At 36.7% G+C, this 11,196-nt stretch overlaps 1 long non-coding RNA gene across 1 annotated transcript; it reads right to left on the bottom strand.

Annotated features, from left to right (window-relative positions):
- Positions 1 to 1,084: 1,084 nt before the first annotated feature.
- Positions 1,085 to 3,906, bottom strand: LOC149214983 (uncharacterized). Its single transcript, XR_016250974.1, has 3 exons — positions 3,814 to 3,906; positions 1,497 to 3,026; positions 1,085 to 1,362 (listed from the first exon to the last, which is right to left on the bottom strand). It is a non-coding gene; the product is annotated as an uncharacterized LOC149214983 (long non-coding RNA).
- Positions 3,907 to 11,196: the final 7,290 nt, after the last annotated feature.

The following is an 11,196-nucleotide window of genomic DNA, read 5'->3' as shown; positions in this document are numbered from 1 at the left end:
AGTCGTTAAAACTACAATTCCTTAAATATGTGATGAGATGTTGTACCGAAGCAAATCAGTGAAATAATTTCACAACGGAGTCACCTCAGACCTGACAACCGCTGATATTTACATGAACAGAGTAACAACCGCCCTTCACAAATAACTTAATAAGTTAATGGAACAGTACTTCATATATACATTAAATTAGTTGACTATATAGTGTATACACAATGAATCTGAAACTTAACAAAGCACACTACAGGACTGATTCCCATTCATTGTTTACTCAACAGTATCACAGTATTTCATGTTTTCTCCGTAATTTATGTTATGACCATCAGAAAGAACAGGGAAATACACAAACTCACTACTGATACACTCCTAGATTGACAACAGTATTAGCAGAACAATAATCAACCAACATATACTGGACAAAACAAAAAAACCAGCAAAGGGAGTGTGGCAAGTACTCAATAAAAGGTGATACAATGATGAATCAGCAAGAGAGTTTACCTCAACTTTCTTAATCACTTGGTTGCAAATATTTAAGAAAAGCACACACTGTTGCTTCGTGTGATAACTACGCGCTTTCTAAATATTAACACCATATTTGTGATTGCTTGATAACTTTTGCTTGGTGTCCTAATTTTCTCTACCAATAAACAAACACGAGCTTTCTAAATCTTAACACCTGACCAATCAGACCCCTAATAATAACCACCTTCATAGCCCAGTAAAATTATCCCAGACAAAAGTAGAACTTTTCAGAAATGTAAGATGATTATGCAATACACAAAATGATGAGTAGGAACACTGCCAGATGGATAACAGTTCAATGCCAATTCAATCAACCTTCATGCAACCAAGGAAAACCAACTCACCTTTGCAGTATTGAATGCCACATTCTTGCAATGGGATATATGCTGACAGACCATGCAGGCAAGTCATATGTCAAATTATGAATGGTGGCAGTTATATCAGATCTAAACATCCGTGTTTGACAGACAAGCAACACATAGACCTAGTTTTCTTCTGTAAACATGTGCATGTAGCATCATCCAAGCAACGTTTTTCAATCATGCAAATTCAGACTCTTTGGTAGTGAGCAATGCCTCATCCCCATAAAATGAACTTCAAACAATATTCCAAGTTGAAAGAAATTTTCCTATGTACACAACTTTTGTGTTATGCACCTCTCATAAGGCCAACTTACTAATACAAGCATGACAAATATTGAATATCTCTAGAGAAGGACCTAATGAGAAATCCTCAGGTTTTCCCGCAAGGCAGGGCATTGCTGCTAATCTCAATTGCCACAAGGATCTTCTTTCGAATGCTGTGGCTCTTCTTCCTCATCTCCATTAGCGCCACCGTGGTTTCCTGTACAACAATTGTTAACCAAAATTTATAGGAAAAGGCCATACATATTAAAAATCTTATACATTCATTTAACCACCATCACATTTATAACAGAAAAAGATGAAAGTTCATGGATAAGAATTACAGTTACTTACAGTTCCTCAGTTTTCTGAATAATTGTTCAAGGCGCAGTTTCATGTTATTCTCTTTGCAAAATATTGTTTCCTGTGACTCAAATTGGGTAGCTTCTCCAAGGCTGTTGGAAATCTTTTCGAAGGTCAATGATACATGTTCAAGACACGGACAGAGTTTGGGCAACATCGTTCCACAGTCTATTGTTTGATACCCATGGTAACAAGCCATAATGAAACTGGGTAGTTTCTTCATGTCCTCCATATACTGGGGAAGATCCTTCATTACCCTATATAAATTTTCCTTGGTTGATGTCCTCCATATTTTGGGGAAGATCTTTCATTACCCCATATAAATTTTCCTTGTACTTCAACCATAGCTGCGTCATCTCCAGCCAATTCCCAACTATGCTTTCTTTAATTCCTGACTTTATCCTGGTTTAATATTTGACAAATAGATGTGACAGATTTCTGAAACCCTTCAAACTCCAAACCCATATAAATTTTCCTTGTACTTCAACCATAGGTGCATCCTCTCCCGCTAATTCCCCATTATGCTCTCTTTAATTCCTGACTTTTCCCTGGTTTAATATTTGACAAACAGATGTAACAGGTTTGTGAGACCCTTCAAACTCCAAACATTTGCAGAAGCCTCAGTTTCTACACTTAATCCAGGAGTTGACTATGGAATACAGAGTGCTTAGTTTAGAGATTTCATGTGAAATCATCCATAAGTTCAAGCGTCCGTTTAAATTAAGAAACTTGAGATTTTTAAGCTCTGCAATCTGAGATGGGAATGATTCTAAATATACAAACAATGAAAGAATTAAATAATTGAAGTCTAGAAATATAGCCTATCTCTAGAGGCAAACCTTTGAATCATTATGTGAAGAACTCAAATGTAAATTGCCATATCACGAAGAACATTATCATGAGTTTTTCGATGGCATGCCCTATTGCCTTCCTAAGTCCCCTTATTTTTTAAATTCTGAAACAAACCACGAGCTCCCTGAAGATTTCCATAAGCTCCCTGAAGATTTCCATAGTTGCACCAGTTTCTCTTTTTCGCTCAAAGCAAGCCCTTGGGCAATCTATATTTGTACTAATTTGTCCACATCAAATCTGCGTCTCCCATAAGCATGGCAGAAGAGAAGAAGCAAATCTCCACGTTTAAAAGGCGCAAAGAACCATAACTCCATTTTAATCGCTGATACAGGTCTTGATCAACGGGAGCATGAGTGTGTGGAAAAGATGCATCTGAGGGTTTCATCAAAGGTAAAGAAATCTCCCATTCATCTACACATCTTTTGCCCTTTATGGCTGCGGATACTGCGTCTAATGCCAAAGGAAAACATTTATACTCGTCCGCAACGGAGTATTCCAACTCCATAGGAGCATGGTCCTCTTTGAAAGCTATTCTTGCAAACATCCACGCTTCTTATCCAGAGAGGGGCTGTATTTCAATGGACTTCTCAGTGTCAGATCCTTCCTCCGAGTAGGGAATGCGATCGTGATTTCACAACTCGGCCAATACCTCAAATATTTTCTTGTTTCCTGCAACAACAATCAAAGATTTTTAAAATCTTGAAAAACTGTGACCCAAATAGCATCATAGAGGACATTACTGCCCTTAAACTTGTTACAGACCATTTATGACAAAGATGCTATCACAATCCCAGCATTCCATTACACCATTTAAACGAACTCGGTCAACATCTGCAAACCACGTCTTTCCCTAGGTTTGAGCATCTTTAATCACAGAACCTACGATCCCTAAGGTTGCACAGCACTCTAGTCCCCTCACCCTGCCTAAAACAAAATTACTAACACAGAGGATATGGACGGATCTGGCATCTTCTCAGTCTGAACCAACCCATCAACATCAGCTGGTGCCCATATTGCCAACCCAACCCGTGCTCATGATGCCCATGAAATGTGAGGGCAAAAATAACAAGCACAACAGCTACCAAGCACCCCACCTAAAACAAATATGCTAAAAAAGAAAGATGGGAAGGATGGATCTGGCCTATTCTCTACTGGAACTGACCCAGGATCGGGTGCCCTAATCATGCATTCTATACGCTGGACAGAGGATCGAAAAACTTGGTTTCCTCAAATGGCCATCCACCGCCAAAACACAATCAAATATTCAGAGAAAAATAAAAGAGGGGAAAGACTTACACCTCACAGCACTGTGAAAAGCTTCGCTTATAGATCACGCTATAAACGTTTTGTAACTGCTATAAATCGTTCCTTCCGTTTCAGAAAGGGCCATTGATCTGATCTGACAAACATGGGAATGGAAAGAAAGATCAGGTTTACAGGGTTTGTAAAATCTTACCTGAAATTCCGCACCTGGGAGTCCATCGAGAGGTCCATTTCGATTGATCTGTTTGCGCACTTGACAATCTCATCTGATACAAAACCTTATATTGCAAAAAGGAGAACGACGAATGGGATCTAAGTTGTTAAATTATTTAATTTTTATTTTGAAAATTAAAAAATATTTATTATGAAATTAAAAAATATTTTGAAAACAAACAATCAGATCTATAATCTCTAGGATTTTCTCAATCGCTTTGAAGGAAAAGGTTGAAAACACTGATTAGATATTTAATGTCCAAATTTTTGAAATAGAAAAAGTAATTTAAAAGTGATTTAGGATAGTTTGGAAATAATTAATGACAAGGTTTAAAAGTGATTTAGGATAGTTTGGAAATAATTAATGAAGAGGTTTAGTTCAATTCATGATATTTAATTAAAAAGAGAATGATATTTAATTCATGAGGTATAAGGGAATGTTATTTGAAGTATGAAGAATTTATATAAAACTTTAAAATTATGGAAGATTGATTTTTTATATAATTAAATTATGTCATTGGAAAAGAAAATTTGAAGTTTGTTATATGATTAGATTGTTTCACATTTTATGAAGCTAAGCATTAATTTATATGTGGTAAAAGTATTTAATAGAGGTTGAGAGATATACATTCATAGTCAAAACAAAGTGAAGCCAATAACGTTTAGGGTTTTTATTGGAGCTCTTACAATGTTATAATGAAAGGCTTAATGGCTCACTCAAAATGAGGTGTAATGGTGATATATAAAAGGAATCTTAATGCCCATTAGATTAAGAAGAAATCGAGGCCCATGATTATGTCCCAAGACATTTGTGGTTCGGTGATATAGTTTAAATAGACATTGGTAACCATTGATTTAGATGAGATCAATAACCCATGGTGCACAAGAAGCTCATCACATGAACAATTTGCCAACAATGATGACTTATTGTCTTTGCTTAGTATGTCATTTTCCAAGGCATATCCTTTAGAAAGCATTGTTGTGACCATGTATATTGTCTGGCCAAAATAAAATTGTTCACCTACAAATATGGTCCCATGTTAGTCACTTGAAACATCTTAAGGACATCAAATTGATCAACAATAACACTAATATTAATAATCTAACACCTGATAACATTAGATAACATTATATAGGTTAATAACTTAAGATAATTAATTTTAACTATAGCTTTCTAGTCCATCTCCTTGAAAAATAATGTGAGAAACATCTTATAGAGAAAAAAAACAAAACAAAACAAAACAAAACAACTAATAAATGGCAATGAATGAATGACAAAAAAAAGTTGGTAGACCCTAATATAAGTATTTTCCTATGGGAGACTACTTGGAACCCTGCTCCTGACCGCAGAGACCTTATGAAATCTGAATATCATAAGGATTGGTCTGCAAATTCTACTTACTCATGGAATATTGACGATTGCACTGAGGCTAAAATCATGTCTGTTTTACATTCCATGCTTGTTTGTTATAGGACTTATCTTGCAGATGACATAGGTCCTACTAATGCTACAAGAAGAATAATTGGAGGATTTGAGGGAACATTAGATTCTTGGCTAAAAGTTGAGACATTGAAAGAGCCAAGCCTCCTTGCAGATTGGGAACAAGTTGTTGTCTTAAATGAGGATGGCACTACTCACATAGACCCTGTTACTCACATGCCAGTCAGCAATATGATAGGAAAACTCCTCTATGCCATTACTGTCAATTTCATTGGTTTTCCTCAAATAACCAATGACATTACCACAATTACTCTGTTGGCCATGAAACTGCATAATATGCAGCACTTTGATGAGTACTTTAATGAATTCCTTCACAGATTGCACACATTGACTCCAGATCTCATTCTTGAGCCAAAATGGAAGGAAATTTTTGTTGCATCCCTTCCCCAATGGGTCTCTTCTGCTATTGTCAACAAATTACCAGGGAAGGTTGGTGATTATAAATTTGGCATAATCAGGCAAGTTGTAAAAGCTATCATTGTTGAATTATGCTCACAAATGAAGATTGCTAGAGCAGCCACTAATCCCAAAAAGCCTCATGGTTATCAACAGCTCTGTAAGCAATGGCACCTTGGTAAAGCTGGAAATTCTGAGGGGCATAAGAGAAGAAAGAAAAGACATTTCAAAAAGAATTACCAGATTTCCCAAGAAAAACCAAAAGGAAAACATCACAAAGCAAAACCTTATAAGCATACAAAAATGTTTTCCAAAGATAGAGAAATAATTTGTTACAATTGTAACAAAAAAGGCCACATAGCTCCAAACTGTCCAAACAAATAGAAGGATTCATCTAAGAAGAAAGTTCAGTATAGAAATAAGAAAGGAAAGATAAATTCTTTTGATCTTCTTAGTTGCTGTGATGAGCTTGTATCTTCTGATTCTGGATCTGAAAATGATTTTAACTTTGTTGACTCAGAAGAGTCATCTGATGAAGAATTTTGTAATGACCCACATTGTACAGAATGTAAATATTGTGACTGTGATGATCCTGATGTTTGTACATGTAATGCAGTCAGAATGATGAAGACTGATTATGATGAGACCAGCAAAAATATTTTTGCACAGATGATGGCTACTACTGATCCACAGATGAAAGATATGTACAGATCTTTGCTAACAGAACATTTGAAGAAAACACCTTCTAGCCTGAAGAATTCTCCAAATAAAGGGTATGTACCTCCTGCTACTCTTTTCTTAGTATAGGCCTTAACCAAACAGTTTAGAAATGAAGACTTTGGAGAGGATCTGCCATAGACTTTGCCTGCAGTTCATCAGGCAATTAAGGAATTGAGAAAAACAATCAAGGAAAACAGGAGACTGTGTATTGAAAAACACAATGAACTAAGTCTAAGGATACTGAATGCACAGGCATCTCCTGCCTCTTCATCACAAGGCCCTGTTTCAGGAAAAACAGAAAACTGGACTTATCATCCAGGACAAGTTCAGCAGCAGTACAGCCGAGAAGAAGGAGAAGAAGAGGAAAAGGCAAGAACAGATTTTGGATGCAATAGCATGAATAGAGATGTCATGTATTGTGTCAAAATGAAAGTAAAGATTGGAAACCAGTATGAGTTTTGGAAAGTTCTTATGGATACTGGTTCCAGATTAAATATAGTAAGTGATACTGTAGTTGGTATGCATCATCGAAGGCCAACAACATGTCCGAGAGTGATTACTGCAAGTGGTGATATCCCCACTAAGTATGAAGCAGAAATAGATGTTCTGCTTACAGAAAAAATTGGAGTTCATTTGGTTTGTCCCGTTGTCCCAGGACTAGATTGTGCAATGTACCTTGGGACCCCATTTTTTCATAATTTTAGCATGCATGGAGCAAAATTTGATGCAAAAACCCAGAGGTATGGATATTTTATCAGCCTTGAAAATAAGGAAGTCTTTTTTCCATTTATTAATTCTAATTCTCCAATTAGGATTAAAAGACTGGAGAGAATGGAAAATCTTCTGGCAAAAATGGAAGTAAAAAGAGAAGTATTAAAAACAGAAGAACATTTGGATAATGGAAAATATGCGTCTGAAATAGCAGATCTCACTGCTAAATTCAAAGAGTGTTGTTCAGACGATCCAAATGCTTTCTGGCATATCAAGAAACAGGAAGTAGAACTTCCTCTCAAAAAAGATTTCAGCGGAAAATTGAGGAGATCCAAAGCAGTGGCAATGAATGAAGAACAAATGAAGCTTTGCAGAGAAGAAATCAAGGATCTCTTAAAGAAAGGGCTTATCAGGAAAAGTAAGAGCCCCATAGCATGTTTTGCATTTTATGTTAATAAGCATGCTGAAATTGCCAGAGGAAAGCCAAGGTTAGTTGTGAATTACAAACCTCTGAATAATATTTTGGATTATGATGCATACCCTTTGCCCAAGCCATCCTCCATACTTGCCCAGATATCAAAGTCAAAAATATTCTCCAAATTTGATCTCAAATCTGGTTTTTGGCAAGTAGGAATCAAAGAGGAAGACAAATGGAAGACACCATTCTTTGTACCTGAAGGGCATTATGAATGGAACATCATTCCATTCGGCCTAATCAACGCTCCTTCAGCCTTCCAGAGAATAATGGATGAAACTTTTGAAGGAATGGAGGAATTCCTAAAAAAGTATATTGATGATTTACTGATTCATTCTAATAATATTGTTGACCATGTTAAACATTTGAAAATTTTTCTCCGCAGGGTCAAAGAAATGGGTATAGTATTAACAGAATCCAAGATGAAGTTATTTCGACCAATGATAGATTTCTTGGGTTACAATATACAGTATGGATCCTGTACTGTAATCCAAAGGAGTTTGAATTTTGTTGATCACTTCCCTGATGAAATTAAGGATAAAACAGTTGCAAAGATTTTTGGGAAGTCCGAATTACATTTCTAAGTTTCTGAAGCATTGTGCACAAGAAAGAAAATTGTTGAAGAAAAGGCTTCAGAAGGATCCAATTCCATGGAATGGTGACTGCACACAGGCAATCAGAGCAATAAAAGAGAAAGTCAGAAATATTCAACCCCTCTCCCCTATCAGAGAAAAATGGGAAAAAATCATTATGACAGATGCTAGTTATGAAGGTTGGGGAGCAGTTTTGTGCCAAAAGAACCCCAGCAGCAAAAATGAGATTGAGATATGTCAATATGCATCTAGATTATGGGCCAAAAATCAATTGAATTGGTCAAGTCTGAAGAAAGAGCTTAGAGCAGTTTGTTTGGGCATAGAAAAATTCAGAGATTTTGTCATCTACACCAAATTCACCATCAAAACGGACTGCCAAGCATTAAAATATGCCATTCACAAATGTGATTTTGAAGACACTGCTATAGTAAGGTGGATTATGCAACTCAGTCAATATAACTTTGATATTGAATTTGTCAAAGGAGATAAGAATAGTTTTGCAGATATGTTGAGCAGAGAGTTTTTATCTGAACATTCAATAATGAGTCTGCAATGCAATTTCATCAGAAGACATGAAGATACTGTAGAAATTGAGACTTCATCTGGATGGATTTCATATGATTTGGAAACAAGTCTTCTAGACCATGATGAAGATTGGCGACCAATAAAAGAAGTCAGGTACAGGACAAGCATTGATTTCCTTTGGACAGATCCTCATCAAGATGAAGCAAATAATGAAGCTCTTGAAGCCCTGGATTATCTAAGGCAAATTGGGAGCATTGCCTATGTAATTGAGAGAGATCATGAAGATGATAATAGGGTCACCAGTTGTCACATAATATTCAGAAGGTTTGACAATCATCTTCACGGGGAAAATTATGATTTGGATCGGCAGCAAGAGGCTTTCTACACTACAATGAATCTGCAAATTTTTTCCACTAATATGTTTTATTCCTTGCAGTTTTCTTTTTTGTTTGAAGATACTCCAGTAGAGGACATGGAAGAAGATGACCCTGTTCCAGGATGGTTCATGGATTGGTGGGAGAAATATGGCGTATCCCCACTTATCATGAAACCATACTCCATGGGTATGTTGAGAATACCAAATTTCAGTCCTAACAGCACGATGATGACTTTGGTTTTAGATAAAACAATAGGATATTTGGTAAACATTAATAGTACAGATTTTCTGAATGGTGTCAGAAGATGTGGCCATGTGAGATGGTTCGTAATGAATCACTACAAGTGCAGGAAAATAATTCCGAGTACCAGCTACGAAGAATTCCATCAACAAGCTGATCCAGAATTAAACCCATTCATGAACCTTAATGAATTAGATTTACCAGATCCTCATGATAATTCAACTTGGGAAACTGAAAAGGAAGTGTGGGTACAATATTATTCCAATTACTTGATTGAAAGATGGAATTACCAGTACTACACTTACCCACAAATTGATTATTACACCTTTGGTTGACGTCTTTCCAGCCGACTATGGTGCTGGACGAGCTTTCGTGGATTCCCTCGTCCTGGAATCTCCACTTTGTACATCTTGAGATTTGCATATCTCGTCTTTTAAGTCATTTCAGTCTTTCGAGGGTTCTCTTTTATGAATATCCTCTGTGTAAATTACTGTATGTACCAAGATTCGGTCCCCACATGCCTCAGGCTCTCTGAAAAAGAGTAGGGACGAGATAACATAGGACAATATTGTCCTATGCCCGAATCTTGCTTTCGGCGATCTGCCCAGGTCTGTCTGGTACTTTATTTCTGAGTCATCAGTCTGGACACAGTCCATTCACAGATGCTTGTTCCCTTCCAGCCTTATAAATAAGAGATAGCTGCGAAGTAAGATTCATTCGTGTTTGGGGAGAGTCTTGAGTCTTGAGTCTTGTGTTTAGAGTTTGTAGTTTTGAGTCGAGTGACTTTCCTGCTCTGCATCTGCGGACCATAGTGTCTGATCTGCTTACATCACGAAATATTCACTCAGGTCTTATAGGTTTGGTTTGGAAGCCTGCGCATGAGTGTGCTCAACACTGGTGAGAACCTAAAGTGGCTGAACTATTAAGGAAAAGTCTGTAAATCTGTGAGTCTGTGAAAATTCTAAGGCAGAGTCTGTCTATTGCTAGGTAGCCTCCGGTAATACTTGTTCCTTGTGAATGGTATAAAGTCTAGTAAATGCAATGACAGTCGATCTCTGTAAGGAAAACGTCTTTATGTAAGATTTGCATCCATATAATAAAATTCCCAGTTCATATTTCCGCAAACTTGCTGTGTTAAAATATATATGTAGAAAGATCCTGTAGAAATGGTATCAGAGTAATTGTGGTAATGTCATTGGTTATTTGAGAAAAACCAATGAAATTGACAGTAATAGCATAGAGGAGTTTTCCTATCATATTGCTGACTGGCATGTGAGTAACAGGGTCTATGTGAGTAGTGCCATCCTCATTTAAGACAACAGCTTGTTCCCAATCTGCAAGTAGGCTTGGCTCTTTCAATGTCTCAGCTTTGAGCCAAGAATCTAATGTTCCCTCAAATCCTCCAATTATTCTTCTTGTAGCATTAGTAGGACCTATGTCATCTGCAAGATAAGTCCTATAACAAACAAGCATGGAATGTAAAACAAACATGATTTCAGCCTCAGTGCAATTGTCAATATTCCATGAGTAAGTAGAATTTGCAGACCAATCCTTATGATATTCAGATTTCATAAGGTCTCTGCGGTCAGGAGCAGGATTCCATGTAGTCTCCCATCTCGATCTGGAAGATGTAGCATTGACCTGGTCTTTGTCTTCATCAGACTGCTCTTGATCTGATATAGAGAAGTTATTGATACATGCTTCAAGGTCTTCAATTTGTGGTTCTGCTTCTATCTTATGAAGACTCATGTCAAACAATGATGCTTCTATCTTATGAATACTTGTATCAAAACTTTCTTCTTCATTTTTAGTGGATGAATCTTCA

This window comes from Pinus tabuliformis, chromosome 1_1 (genome assembly GCF_031772625.1).
Source record: "Pinus tabuliformis cultivar Carrire ecotype Pingquan chromosome 1_1, CPIR1, whole genome shotgun sequence".
NCBI lineage: Eukaryota > Viridiplantae > Streptophyta > Pinopsida > Pinales > Pinaceae > Pinus > Pinus tabuliformis.
Note: the sequence above shows the minus strand (reverse complement) of the source record. Positions and strands in the feature narration are given on the sequence as shown.